Here is a 16,202-nt window from a genome sequence, read left to right on the forward strand (position 1 = left end):
GAAATAGAGAGGCCATAAAGTTGGATGGGTAAGAAGGTGGAAAGGATCTGAAGATCTGTGAGGAAATGGTGAATGGGAATATGATCAAAATATATTGTATGGAAAAACTAGGGCACAAACTTACTATTTTGTAAACACTGTCCATCATGATAAAACTAGGGCACAAACTTACTATTTTGTAAACACTGTCCATCATGATAAAACTAGGGCACAAACTTACTATTTTGTAGACACTGTCCATCATGATCAGGGTCTTTTGTCTTATATAATTACTAAGTCACATATGAAAGTGGGCCCAGGATTATCGAGGTATAAGATGGGAAATTCATTTTGAAAACTGGCTATAAACGAGATGAGACAATTGCAAGTGAGATCCAGAAACATGTATTCTAGACACATATCTCCTACACATTACTGTTATGCTAGAATTCCAATTCATACAAATGAGCAGGAGAGACATCCTTTATATCAGCTGACAAGAGAGAGAGAGAGAGAGAGAGAGAGGCCAATCTGTATCTGCCAGTACCGTGGCATTTTCCCTAAGGGTTGTTCTCTGGTAAGAGTGGTTATTATATTGGTAATGATAGAGGGTATTTAACAATGAATTATTTACCTACTGTTTCTATCATTCTTTCTGACCACTAAACATATATCCTCTTTGAATATAGCATGGTATCTTAAAGAAAGGTACCATGTAAATGGAGCAAAGTTGACCATGTTGGATTCATTATTTGTTGGAGGAGCAAAGATAATATACACTACCACATTCATTTTGATTCAAGTTGTTACATATTCTACTATAGAGAATTTAATCATGCTCATGCAGGTGAAGTATCATCACAGTCTGTGAATATACAGTGTTTTTGAACTGTTATTACCGTAGGCTATTTTAAAAGGTCATATTAGAGAAGTGGGCCCATTTTGAGAAAAGGTTATAACAACAGTCAGGAGGATCATTGGGACCTACAATATACTAACTTAACAGATAAAGCCACACAGATTGACTATATGCCTTGAAAGTTTTGCTCCAAGTATGCAATAGAATATAGAGTAAAGGCTATCATGTTGCAATATGTAGAACACATCTGTAGAATATGTCTAGTCCAAAAATAAGGCACGAGGTCAGAATGAATCTACTTCTTACCACTTTATGAAGATGCCTGGGTGAGCCTTCTTCCTATTTGTTGGTTATGGACTCTATACATTTCCAGGTTTTGTTTATAGGAAGCAGCAATCCTACCAAGTGGCAAATATGAAATCACAATGACATGGGTGTCATTATTTTTCCAGAATCCTCATCCTAAGAGATTAGTGATCCAACAGTAGTTAGAGCCCAGCAAGGTCAGCTGATACTACCTAAATTGTTGTATAAGAGGTTATTTATTTATATTTTAATTATCTTGTTTGTGTGAGGCAATATTCACATGAGTACAGGTACCTATGCAAGCCAGAACAGGGCATCACAACCTCTAGATAGGCAGTTGTGATTTATTCAATGTGAGTTCAGGCAACTGGACTCACACCCTTTACAAGGGTAGTTACTTCTCCTAACAGCTGATTAATTTCTCCAACCCCATACTGTGGAATTTATTAAGGATTCTTATGTTTAAAATCCAGGTGACTCATCTGAGCATTTCCTGGTATTTGTTTACCTAACTTCTGTTGCAAAGAGAAAAGTGTCGCAGACCTAATGGTAGCAAAAGATGGAAACCAAACTTCAGCTTCCTTAGGTTGAAAGGTGATACCTAAGGGGTCTATTTAGACTTTAATATACTGCAAGAAAAATTATGTTGTGTCCTGCAATGGGCTTTCCTTTGTAGTAGTTCTTAAAAGAATGATTTATCTTATATGCCAATGAGGGTTTTTAATATTTTTAAAAGTAGATCCATTACAATTAGGGCAATTGGGGTTTGGAGGGAGTTGAATCGGGCATAATCTGACCTAACAGTATATTGAGTATATATTTAAAAGAAAATGTAGAATACTGTAAAGTTTACTTCTAAAAAAATCTATGGTGTTGTCTCATAAGGAAAAAATAAGGGATGTGATTTCATCAGCTATTAATGTTAAGATGAGACTTAAGGTGAGATTTCTGGATTTGAAAGATGTTTACTGGGGAGATTCAAAAGTACTTTGACAAAAGATGAGAAGAAAGGACTGCTTTTTATATTGAAGTAGCCTTAAGGTGGGAACACTGAAAGTCATCATTAGGTGTCTTTAAAAGGAAATATATATGAAAAAAGTAAAAACTTTAACTTTGGTTATGCCGTTAACCATTTGAAATCCTCTGTAAATGTTACACAGGCCACATTAGGGTTAAAAGATATATGTGCTTGGAATGGTTTGAAGAATCATCTGAATAAATTGACAAGTGGTAATTCAAACTTCGGATATGGATAAGATCACATAGGACTGTGTTGAAGAAAGAAGGAAGCTTGGGAAAAAAGTTGTTACTAACTCAAGGATTTAGCAGCTGGGTAATAAAAATACATTTATAGAGGGAGACAGTGGAGAGGCATTCACAGAGGAAAAACAGATGGCTGTTGCATCCTGTAACAAAGGAAAGAAAAGGCTTCCAGAAGCAGGAGTGGAAACTGGCATTGTATGGTGCTGACACAGCAAGTAGGAGGGAACAAAAATGCTATCATTTATCTGGTGGATGTGAGGCCAGGGGTAATAGCAACAAAGACTATCTTGAGGAGGGGGGTTCTACAAGTGAACAGCAAAGAAACGTTAAAATGTGAAGGAAAGCTTACCAGTTCAGCCAGGAAAAGCCAGACATGGAGGATGAGCAGGAAAGGAAACAAGCCCTGCATCTTAGCTTTGCTATATTTGCTTCTTTAGTATCTCACTCTCCTCATAAGAGGAAAAGTGTACTTAAGGTCAATGAGAAACATCAAGTTTAGAGCTACAGGATGACAGAGCTAACGGGGCTGAGGAATAACACAAGGCTCTAAGTTAGTGGAGTGATTTGATCTTCACAATATTCAGAAAACAATCGTACAATCTCTTCTAAAGCTAAGTAGGTGTGGAGTCAGGGAGATGGTGCACTGGGTAAAGGCATGTGTTGCCAAGCTTGATGACTTGAGCTAAATTTCTGGAACTTACAATGTGAAGAGAATATCAATTCAGGAGAGCTGTCTTATGACTTCTACGGGCAAGCCACAGAATGTAGACATGTATGCATACACACACACACACACACACACACACAGAGATACACACGATAACATAGTAACAAATATTTAAGCATCATCTATTTTAAAAATATAAGCAGATATTAGGTGTTGTACATTAAGGTAAAGACAATAGATGAAATTAAAAGTAAAAATCTGAAAATTCCCAAAACAAGACTGACTGTTGAGGCCGATCCTCAACCTTAGCTTTTGTTTGCTTTCTAAATTTCAAATTGTGTGATGTACAAAAATGATGTGAAAACTACCGTGTCATATGTACTGGAAGCTGTTTCTATAATATTTCAGTCTTAAGTGTTGAACTCAGTATGTTCATTAAATATAAGCCAACGGACCCCCTCAATGCCACATTTACATGATTATATATTTCCAGATCTAAGGACTGACAGCTAAATCATATAAATCAATTATGAAGAAATCATAACTTTCTATAAAACCTCATTCTCAAGAGTAGTTGGCCAACACAAGACAAACTTCATAATTTTTAATGCTTGTTGTTGTTGTTTTACCTTCTTTTTTTATGTTCTAATGTTTTTGTTTGATTTGACTTGGGGATCTAATTTTAATTGTTTAATTAATTATTATTTGAGAAACAAAGGACATAAAGTTAGATGGCTAGGAAGGTGGAGGCAATCTGGGAAGAGTTGGGGGAGGAAAAGAATATGATAAAAATATATCATTTGATAGTTTTAATAGAAGAAACTAAAAAAGACAGACATTAAGTGTTCTATCTCACATGTAGATGTTAATTTTTATCCTTGTGATGTGTGTGTTATTTAGAATTCCTTCAGAGCTTAGGTAACTAGTAAAGGACTGTTGGTTGGGTTGAGTTTCTTCCAATAAAGAGAAAATTGTACTTAGTGTTATAAAAGAATATTGAGGAATTAGAAAGGGAGCATGAAATGGTGGGGCATAGGAAGGCAGGATACAAGTTGGGCTATGGGTAGAAAGAATTAACATAAAAGAATTTTTGGAACACATATGATAGCCTAACACTGTAGATACCTCTTAAATTATATACAAATAAAATGAACATAAATAAAATGAGCATATTATAGGGGATTGTGCTCGAATTAGACATAATATGATACCAAATAAAACCCCTAGTATCAGAAATGGGTTATATCATTTTTGAGTTATAAGCCAATGAGGTCCCATAGACCTTACATAATGATACAGGCTATTGCCAATGCTGTTAGTCAACCTCCAAAACTTGACCATACTACCCTCTTGTTGAGGAAACCACATAATCTAGACATAAAGCATGAAGAAATCTCTCTTGTACTAAAGTGGAAATTTCACTCCTACTGTATAGCATTCATAGTACTCTAATATGCTATAGATGTTACCAGAGGAGAATAAAACTCACCAATCTCACAAACACTTCAACCTATAATAAGTACTTGATTGTAAGATATAATCATTCGTGGAATAGTGGAATGAATATTGTAGAAATTGCCAAGCACTTTTTATTAGATTCAAGATATGATATAGTTCATACTGACACTATAAATAGGCCAAGGACCCAAGGCTATATATATATCATGAGTGTAAGAAAAAACTTACTACTATTATTCTGGTCAATGACCATACCAATAAAATGATTCCTAATGGCTCGTTGCTGTACCCATAAATAAATGTATAATGCACCTTCAGCAGTGAAGTTTCTTCTTGCAGAGGATAAAAATGAAAATTAAGACAGAAACTCACAACTGGTTGACATGTATGGAATAAGGTACTTTGGAATGCTTGGCTCTAAATGGGAATTCTGTATTACACATTTCCATTATAGCTCAGAGATGTATGCAGAAAAGGGGATGAAAAGATTGTAAAAAGCTGAGATGCTAAATGTCTTCAAGGAAACAGCATTTTCCAAACACAACAGGACAGATGCACATATCAACACATAGAGAGTGTGACATCACTCACAATACCTGCACAAGCTCAAGCCTAACAAAAAATCCCATTAAAGGGGAAGAGAGATGAGCTTGAAATCCCATCACTAGCTAAGAAGTTGTTTGTAATTGCCAGATCCTGGGAGAGGAGAAATCAGATTTTTTTTCAATATAAGCACACAGAGTATACCGTACTGGCTCCAAGCTCAGTGGTCAGACAATGGAAATTGAATTCTATGCTTTTTTTTTTAAATATAGAAAAAGATTATGAAATTGGGTGGCAGGGAGTTGGTTAAAAAAGATCTGAGATAAGATGGGTTCTTAAGGAATAAAATTATAATAAAACAATGAAAAATAACACAAAGAGGAAATATGTAGATCTGAGAGTAATGCCTATAATGTATATGTAACTCACTGTCATGTTTATGAGCAAATCGTGTCTATCTTTTGTGGTATAGTACATGCAAAATTTTATTTTAATTTTCTTTGAAACTCTAAAGGATAAGAGGAAGACGCTCTAATATTCATATTTATTTATTAGAACACTCAGCTCCTGTTCTATATTATAGGATAAGTTAGTGAGAAAGGAAGGGTACAGAAGAATGAGGAGAAGGAGAGGGAAAAGGGAAGGACAATACGTGAGGATGGAAGGGAGGAAGAAAAGGAGGAAGGGAAGAGAGAGCGAGAGAGAGAGAGAGAGAGAGAGAGAGATCAGAAAGGAAGGGGGGAAATTATAGAACAAAGAACAGTTGTAATAGTAATGGAAGTAAGAAATAAACACTATGGATTATGAATGAACATATTCTTCAATCAATGTCAGGGATTATATGCGTGTGTATGTGTGCTTGTGTGTGTGCATGTGTGTGCAAATTTGTATTTTTAAGTTCAAAGCTACCTTAATACTATTTACTCTTATCTTCAGTTTTTGTCATCTCAATCATCAATTGATGACAGTGGTTAGAAAACATTCAATGGACAATTTCAGAAGTAAATGTACTACATTTCTATAATTTTACTATTTATTTTTGGAATTGTTCCATTTTATAATAAGTACTGTAAATCCCTTAGCATGAGTAGTAATTTATAATCATTTTAATTATTAGTATGTACACACAGGAAAACTATTTTGTATATATATATATATGTGTGTGTGTGTGTGTGTGTGTGTGTGTGTGTGTGTGTGTCTATAGAGAAAGAGACACACACATTAACACTCATATATTTTATTCTATTTGTAGTTTATTTCAGGAAACCAGTATGGACCTTGAACACATAACCTTCAGAAAGAAGGTGATCATAGTTACATACAGTTATATGAACAAAAATTATGCTGAGTCACTTAGATGGTGAAAGGAAGGTTAAGAAGCTGCAGCTTAGAAATAGTTAAGGTAAAAGTCACAAAAAGACAAGACTTACAAAGGTTTGCATGACTATTGTGTCTTCAAGTGAGTAAACTGGGCAAGGATACTAGAAAAGGAAGCACTAAAAAGGAAACTTATAACTAGTGTATATCTCCCCTTGAGGAAAAAGAAAACCCATTCGTGATATTTACCCAAGAAGTAAATTAGACTGAAATTTTAATGTCTGAGCATTATATTTAAAAGGATGCAGGAGTTGATGAGCCCACACTGGAGACCAGAGTGGTCTGGATAAATGAGGCACTAGTGGAGGATTGAGAAGTGATAGAACTCTGAAAATACTCTGAGGACAAAGGGAATGGTTTCAGTATAGAACCAGACTAGGGTACAGTACAAAGATGCCAAGAGAAACTTCAGTCATTGTCAATTCCACATTTGGAGACAGCTTTTCTTCAAGTATATTTCTGTTCTCAAAGCTTTCATATAGTCATGCATGGGCACACTCAAATAATATTTTTTTATTCTCATTCACTGAGCAGGTGAGTTATGTAGACTGACGTAGTCATTTTGGAAGAGGGACACTCAAATAAGAAAATATCCCCATCAAGTGACTTGTGAATAAGTTTGTGGTGCGTTTTATTAGTGAGTTACATGGAAGGTCTTACCTTACTGTGGATGATACTTGCCTTGCACTCGTAGTCCTTGCAGCCATAAGGAAAAAGGCTGACACAGTCATGAGGAGCAAGCCAGTGAGCAGCACTCCTCCACAGCTTCTGTTTCAGCTCCTGCCTTCAGGTTCTGGCCTTGTTTGAGTTTCTGGCCCTACTTCCTTCAGTGATGGACTGTGAGGAGTAACTGTGAGCTGAAATAAACCTCTCCAAATTGTTTTGGTCATGCTGTTTTATCACAACAATAACAACCCATGACACCTATTATTGAGTTAGAACAGCACTGGATTTTGTGAATTGAAATCAGACAGTATTTTATTATACCATGACATGGAAGGGGTATTTATGAGTTCACAGGGTCATTCTGGTTGGAAAAGAAAAATCCTAATTTTTGGTGCTTATTATTTGTTATTTACAAGACCATATGCAGGTTATCTGAAGCATGGAAGGGAAGAACACATAAAGAGAGACACATGTATGTGCATGTGTGCATGTATGTCTCACAAGCACTCATGTGGATACACACTCAGAGACGCATACAGAGAGAGGCAGAGACAAAGAGTCAAAGAGACAGACAGATACAGAGACAGAGATGGAGATACACACAGGGAGAGGCTGAGAGACAGGAAGGGAGAGTAGTCCACAGCCTCAAATGCATAGGATGTGATCTACCTAGTGTATACCCAGCTCGTTTCAGTGAAAGACATTTTGTATTAAATGAGTTGTATAGAATTTGACTTCAAACTCAGCATATGATTTATATCACTCTACCAAGTAAAAGCATTTACGATAAAATGCATTTTAGTTGGTGGGACAAAAAGATGAAATTACATGATTTAGAAAATAAATGGGTTGAATATTTGTCAGTCAATTTCTTAGCAACCTTTACTTTGAAAGGTCTTTTTCGTTAAACCTTTTACATTAGTGATTTTGAAATGAAAAATTATGAAGAAACTATTTATATTTAATTAAGAATTTTCATTTTAGAGTTATATATCTGAAAACTGGATTTCCAAACATCAAACAACACTAGATCTCTCTGGACTAAAGGATTTGTACTTTGAGACTTTTTAATATAAAGGATTAGCTAAGTCTGTGAAAGGAGCATTTGAGAAAAAAAATCCATTGCTATTTGATCTCAGTGGCATAGCTGTATTCTTACTCTCAGGAGTGCCAAGAAACTTCATCAAGACTGTTTCTGCTGATAGATCTCCTGACATGGGCATTCCAAACAATGTACATTCAAATCTTGGGTCAACCTGTTAATAGTCCCACTGTAGTAAACATGGCCATGCTTCCTTCATGTAAAGCTAAGAGAATAAAAAAAAAAAGCATGCCAAAAGATGCTCTTGAAAGTCAAAATTCTACACACATAAAGCAAATACAATTATGTATGGAATATTGTAAACAGCAATTCTGCAATCTCCGACAGTTATCGAGGGCATCATCAGTATTTCATTTTGTTACCTGTGTAATGGGAAAAATTTTAAAAAGCATGACTCCCAAGGCTAGCAAAATGAACCTTGAGGATTTCTGTCTAGGTTTCCTTATGCTTTAGAAAGATCTCTATGCTCAGGACCCAGTATCTTTGATGGTTCTAAAATGCAGATAGATTCCTAAGCTATGGCTATTTAGAGCACTGGCCACTTCTTGCCATGAGAGTGTTCTTTGTGGTATGGGTGCTTATTCCTCTGGTTACTGGCAGTTCAGAGGCAAGGTGAAAATTTCAGAGAAGCAGTAGACAGTTATTTTCTTTTACCTCATCAGTTCATTCCCTCAAAATATATGTGACTTTTATACTTTTGTGTTGGTTCACTTTTCTTCTTGTCTTTTTTTTTATTAATTTGAAAATTGCCTTTTCTACTACCCAGAAGAGTGTTACTATAAAATAACATAAATATTTTGTTAAGTGAGTGAAAAAACAAAACACTGAAGTAAATAAGGTACCTAGTTACTGTGCTATGAAATAACATCTTCAGGGAGGTAAGTGGAGATTGTATTTCACCTTGAGCTTCTGGAGATTCTCCTTTCTCTACTCCTTGTTTCTTTATAAGGCATGCTGGAATTATAGACACTCCTACTATTGAATTACGACTTTCCATGAATTCTGCAGATATAAACTCTGGTTCTCAGCCCTGCAGGGCAAGTGTTTTTACCTATGGAGCCACCTGCCTGATCCACTTTACATAAATTCTTAAGATAAGTCAATGTTTCACAATTTAATGAAGCAACCATTACAATGCCAGTAGGAAACAAAGTTAGACAACTAAAAAATGTTCTTTTGATTACTTGCTCCAAATTTTTTACATGTTTACAAAACATCCTCTTGAAATCATAAATGGATCATTCTAAATACAAAATAAATGCTAGATTTCCTCTTAGATATCTTGTGAATTTTTCCTAGTTCCAAAGGGCAAATGTTAAATATATTTTCTTTTTTAAAAAATGATCTAGCCCAGAGTAATTGTACTAAAATGTCCCCCTCTTAAATCCCTTAAAAGCAAAGCCCAGTATTTCAGTGTTTTCTCAGAGCATGGGGAGCTGGAAGGCAGCAAGTTTACCCCCACTCTTTCAGATGGATAATGGCAGGTATAATGTATAGGACATCTCAGCAGAGGAGGGATTCTTCCCTTCAGCCTATGAGGATGGAAGATATTGAACTAGTGAACTGCACACAGAGATTGTTGCCAAGAGGAGCATGCCACCAGCTGGAGCAGCAAAAGCATAGAATACCAAATGCCTCTGTAGTTTATGTGTGGTCATTTTTCAGAGAGATACACATGGATAGAACAGGGCAGCCCCTGGCCATGCAAGCAAAGTAATGCAAGGTTTCACAAGCATTTCTGGGAAGACACTTCCATCAAATATTCATGGTAGCTTCTTGTCTGTATGAGTTTAGTTGATGGAACAGTAGTGTCGATTCACCTGGCACCCGATCTCAGACCCCTTCCCTTTCCCCAGCCAGTAAATCTTGGCTGTCAGTTATGGGAGCTGATGGGAAATGATAGCCTTATTGAGCTGCTTCATGAACTGTAACTCATTTGTTCTCAAGACCCAGACTGACAGACTTTGCATTTCTCCCTTCCAGCAATATTGAACATAAATCACTTTATCATTTTTCCACATGACAGTTTATCAGAATTCTGGAATTCTATATGAAGTCACTGGAGCTGGTGATAGGAAATGAGACAAGTTCTATCTTGCAGCTGATGAGGACGTCCCTTGAAAGGGATTAGTGCCACCATAAAATACCACTGGAACTGAGCCAAGAAGGATGTCTTTCTTCTTTAAATACAGCCTATCAGATTATTTATTTTTAAATAACTTATTTTTTCATTGTCATTGTTGGTTTTTGGCATAAGGAGAGGATGAAGTTATGAAATATGATTACGTGTTTCTTAACATAGAAGATGTAGAGCCTAACATATGGCCTAATCTACCTAATCTAGTTTAATGCTGCTATTGTCTATGTTCCATGCTGATGTCTCCACAGTGAGGATACTGTTTCAGGGGCTGGTACAGTACTCAGAGAAAGTTTACATTGCATCAAATTTGTTAAGTAATTTACTTACCATCACCTTTGGCCAAACTTTCTTTCTCAACAACAGTTTTCAAATACACAAAAGTTGTTATAACTAGAAATACAAATAACTGTGATGCCTTAGTTGCTTAGAGCATCCCAATTTCATAAAGTGGTGTCAAGATTCAGCAAACAAAATTACAAAGAAAACGAGCCCTGTGCTAAGTGCTTGTACATGGAAAATTGGCACCATTGAGTCACAAAGAAGGAAGCTGTAGGTTGCCTGTGTAATTTAGTTGGGGCAATTAATGATACAGTGGTCAAGGAGACCAAGATTCTTTTCAATTTGTTTCATTTTCTTTTTAAGCCCTGTATACATTCTTCTCTAGTGGGTATCTTAAAATTTAAAGTTTTAACAATAGCTCTATAAAATGTTTGGTGTCCATAGTGTTGGATGGCATATACATATACATCGAGGTTATAAAATATTGAACATCTAACCATTCTACCTTCTGTGTCCTGTGTAGTTTGGATCCCATAAACATGGCTGGAATTCAAAAAGGGACGGAGACAAACACACCTACAGAAAATATGGTGACAGGTGGATTATGTGTAGTCTGAACTATGTGTGCATTGTGTATGGCATAGTGGGAGGGTTGACTAAGTTCTCATTATACTTGAGTGTTCTATAAAGCCACCATAAGAGGCAAAAATCAGTAGGTCTACCCATCTGTAAAACCTGTTAAACACCAGAGTGAATAGCATGGGGAGATCTCTAATGGTACAATAGTGGCATTCATATCTTTAGGGTAACAAGCAGCTCACAAAACATTGTGGAAGAGGGAGCAGAATTGTCATAAAAGCCAGAGGACCAGGACATCTGCTATGAGACAGTATGTTATGTATAACAGGAAAGCTGCACCCATGGTATACCAACAATATGGTCACCCAAACAGGATCAGCACAATAAAGACAGGTTGGCATGCCAATGTGGAAGGGGGGAAGTCTCACAAGACTTACTCCAAGATGAAGAGCTCCAGGACAGTACTAGCAGCTGAGGGAGGAAGAGTAAACCCTCTCCATCAATGAGTCCCTTGATAGCTTATCTGAAAACAAGTGGTCAATAATAAACACACATACATATGACTTAACATGTTAGATTTATGCACACACTACAAAGGTATACATCACACTGGCACAGCACACATACACACAGACACACACACACACAAACACACACCATGTGTGTAGTTACGTATGTACATATGTACTCTCACACACACACACACACTCTCACACTCACACACACACATACACATGTTTATATATGAGTATATTTCAAAAACAGAGAAGAGGTCATGATGAAAACACATATTAACAGAGTTTGATTATTTCTAACCAACATAGTGGTTTAAATGTCTCCTCTCAACCTTTCTGAACATGATTTGAGTCTTACATAAGTGGGAAGTAATTTCTAGTTCATTTTGTTTCCTCCAGTTTTGTGACTACCTATAAGCTCTCTCATTATAAATATTTAGATTGGTGAGTATGCTATTATATGAATATGTTACAAATTATTTAAAAATATCCACACTTCACACGTATGCCTCTAAAATGACACTGATGTCTCTGATTGGTTTAATTAAATCATATATATATGGAAATTGATGTTGAATAGAATTGATATGACCCATTAGGAATACAACAAGTTATTTCTTGTGATGTAAAAAATATTTTGCTTTTTAATGTGTTAAGAATATATAAGTTCCTTACATTGTATATGCATAGTATATACATGAATGCCCAGGGGCTCAATGGTATTGGGTGCAATTGCAAATGGGAAGAGCAATCAATCTTCATGGGAAAATGAAGGAAATGGCATCAGTCACTTGTGGTGTTATCAATCAATAGTAATTATCTTTTAAAATAAAATCATCCTAGTGACTTCTTTGGGCTTGACAGCTTTGTTTTGACTTTAGTACTGGAACAGTAACTGGTTTAGGTCATTATTCTGGAGCAAGTGGAACATAAAGCCCAAATAGAAAGTCCTTTCATGTGGGACTCTGACAAGAGATACTACAGAAAGTAAACAGAAAAGAGGCACAACGGGAAAAATAAGTTATGTTATCAAACAAGCCCCTGGATGGAAAGCAGTGTGCAGGGTCTGGCTCCTAAGCAACCTTTGCCTGCGATAGAGTGTCAGAACGAGCAGCTCAATCCCACTGCAATCATACACACTTTATGAAATCTCTCTAAGAATTAGTCTCTCTAAAAATAGGCAATGGAAATGTTATTATCTCATTCTAATTTATTGCTATTTTCACTCGATAAAGTTCCATTTAAATGTCTATCGAGGTCATGCATATTTGCAAGGCATGAGCAGATCTAAGAGCAGGTCTGAGTTGGACTGAAAACTCAATGACACCAAGTATTTGAAAGCTTGTAAGGAATCAGGAATCAGATATTTCTCTCTCTCTCTCTCTCTCTCTCTCTCTCTCTCTCTCTCTCTCTCAGTGCGCGTGCGCGAGTATGTGTTGTGCATGTAATTAGCTGTGCTTGAAGGTGTGTCAGATAGCTAAATTTGTTTAGCCCCAGCTCTTTGTTTCTTACTGCACAAGGTGCCAGAGAGATCTATACCCTTGAGAAAAAGAAATGCTCAGCCATCCTGATTGCAGTCCTAAGAAAAACCCAAGTGAAGACCATAGCCTGTGCTCCGTCAACTTCTGCAATCGAAAGAGAAAACTGTTTAATGCTGTAGATGACAAACCTTGAAATTCATTTGCAGTTTGTTTTAAAGGAACAAAGAACATAGGATAGGAATTAATTTGATCTTGTGTCACATAAGATTGACTGAGGACGATTTTACACACAGTAATTTTTTTTTGGTTTGTTTGTTTTTCTGTTTTTCATTTTTACAAAATGATGTGGGTTATTTTCTATGAACTAGCCAATTCTTTATATTTTAATTCCCATCAAATTAGTATAAGAACAGTTTGATTTGATGAAAGAATTAAACTTAATGACTTATGTTGTACATTTTATTACATAGGCTTATGTACTGGCTGGTTTTGTGTGCCAACTTGACACAATCTGGAGTTATCACAGAGAAGGGAGCTTCAGTTGAGGAAATGTCTCCATGAGATCCAGGTGAAAGACATTTTCTCAATTAGTGATCAAGTGGGGAGGGCCCATTGTGGGTGGTGCCATCCCTGGGCTGGAAGTCTTGGGTTCTATAAGAAAGCAAGCTGAGCAAGCCAGGGGAAGCAAGCCAGTAAGTAACATCCCTCCATGGCCTCTACATCATCTCCTGCTTCCTGACCAGCTTGAGCTCCAGTCCTGATTCCTTTGGTGATAAACAGCAGTGTGGGAGTATAAACTGAATAAATTCTTTCTTCTCCAACTTGCTTCTTGGTCATGATGTTTGTGCAGGAATAGAAACCCTGACTAAGACAGCTTCTAAGTTTTTGAAAGAGTTATCCTTATCGTATGGTGTGTTTCTTTGAAATCTTGTAATTTTCTCCTTGAATTTTCCTTTGCCTCACTTCATCTACCTGAATCTAGTGTCTCTTTGACATTTTTACTTCAACCATATTGTTTCTGCCTCGTTCCTGCTGCTCTCTCTTCCCAGAATTATGCACTTCTTTCAGTACATCCAAAGTGTTACAAAGCCAGATTCCCTGACAATTCAGGATTGGTCCAGGGACATGTGAAGGCCTGGAAGCTAAAGCAGAAGTAGCTGCCAAAGACCAAGGCTGTGAACTGTCACCACTGCCACAATCAGTTCATTAAAGCTGCTGCAGTACTGAACTTGATTTCTGCCACTTGGGTCCCAAGGTATCTCTTTTACTCATTTATTTTCATTGTCATCCTTTCCTACACACAGAAGAAACAACTCAAATACCAGCTATACTCTTAGCACCAATTATATAAAGAGAATTACAATGTAACTCCTGTCTTAGCTCCCATCCTGTCAGAGAGCCAACCACCATGCTTTGGATGGTTTGATATAACCTGGCCACAGCAGACACATGCATAAGTTCCTACCCAAGAAGCTCTTCTGTTGAACTTTTGAGAAGTGAAGACATCTCATATAGCAGATCTGAGATCAGTGAGGCCATATTCCCTTTACCCTACACAATCAGCCTTGTTACTAACCCATGTCTTTATCCTGTTCTAGGTACCATACGATTTTTACAGAATTTAATAAATTAGGGGAACAATAGCATACTGTTTAGTTAACAAGAAAACCATCAAGGTTCATGTCTGATGAGCATAAGTTCAAGTAGAAATTTATGTTCAGATATATAGGAATGTGAAAAAAAGCCAGTGCTCATGTACAAGAAGTGTTGAGTAGTTAGTTCTGGTGAAACATACAATAGGGTTTCTGTGGAGCAAAGCTGAGAAATATAGAGCCATACTCTATGAGAACTGATGACAAAGGAGTAGATGAGCAAAGCCATGCATGGCATGTACTGTCTCCTCTCCCAGAAAAGACTCGTCTTACTCACATCAATACATGGATATTCTATTCTAAATAGATTCTTATATTGCAAACATTTATGTGCACCAAATACACACATTTTTAGCCACAGAATGGAAATTTCCCTGTTATTCCACGAGATTGGGAGAAGGAATATATTTTCAGTAAATTAGAAAAAAATGCTTGATTACTGCTATCAGTAAAGAATATGTGTCCTTGTTACATGTGAAGCTTAGTTAACAACTGGTAGCAAATACTCAAAAAAAAAAAACTGGAAAATCTGGATGAAATGGACAATTTTCTAGAAGGCTACCAGGTACCAAAGTTAAATCAAGATCAGATAAACCACCTAACTCCCACCAGAGAACCACTAAACCTGATAAATAACTTCAGCAAAGTGGCTGGATATAAAATTAACTCAAACAAATCCGTACCCTTCCTCTACTCAAAGGATAAAAAGGCTGAAAAAGAAATTAGGGAAATGGCACCCTTCACAATAATCACAAATAATATAAAATACCTTGGTGTGAATCTAACAAAGCAAGAGAAAGATTTGCATGACAAGAACTTCAAGTCTCTGAAGAAAGAAATTGAAGAAGACCTCAGAAGATAGAAAGATCTCCCATGCTCAGGGATTGGCAGGTTTAATATAGTAAAAATGACCATCTTGTCGAAAGCAATCTACAGATTCAATGCAATCCCCATCAAAATTCCAACTCAATTCTTCACAGAGCTAGAAAGAGCAATTTTCAAATTTATTTGGAATAACAAAAAGCCAGGATATTTAAAACTATTCTCAACAATAAAAGATCTTCTGTGGGAATCACTGTCCCTGACCTCAAGCTGTACTACAGAGCATTAGTGATAAAAACTGCATGGTATTGGTACAGAGACAGGTAAGAAGATCAATGGAATAGAATTGAAGACCCAGAAATGAACTCACACACCTATGGTCACTTGATCTTTGACAAAGTAGTGAAAACATTCCAGTGGAAATAGGATAGAATTTTTAACAAATGATGCTGGTTCAACTGGAGGTCAGCATTTAGAAGAATGCAAATCAATCCATTCTTATCTCCTTGTATAA

General features: G+C 36.5%; 1 protein-coding gene across 1 annotated transcript in view; it reads right to left on the bottom strand.

Moving 5' to 3' along the window:
• Positions 1-16,202, bottom strand: part of Nkain2 (sodium/potassium transporting ATPase interacting 2) — a 993,485-nt gene that overhangs the window by 380,024 nt on the left and 597,259 nt on the right. The window lies entirely within an intron of this gene.

The sequence above is a fragment of the Grammomys surdaster genome, unplaced genomic scaffold, assembly GCF_004785775.1.
Source record: "Grammomys surdaster isolate TR1022 unplaced genomic scaffold, NIH_TR_1.0 168, whole genome shotgun sequence".
Classification (NCBI taxonomy): Eukaryota; Metazoa; Chordata; class Mammalia; order Rodentia; family Muridae; genus Grammomys; species Grammomys surdaster.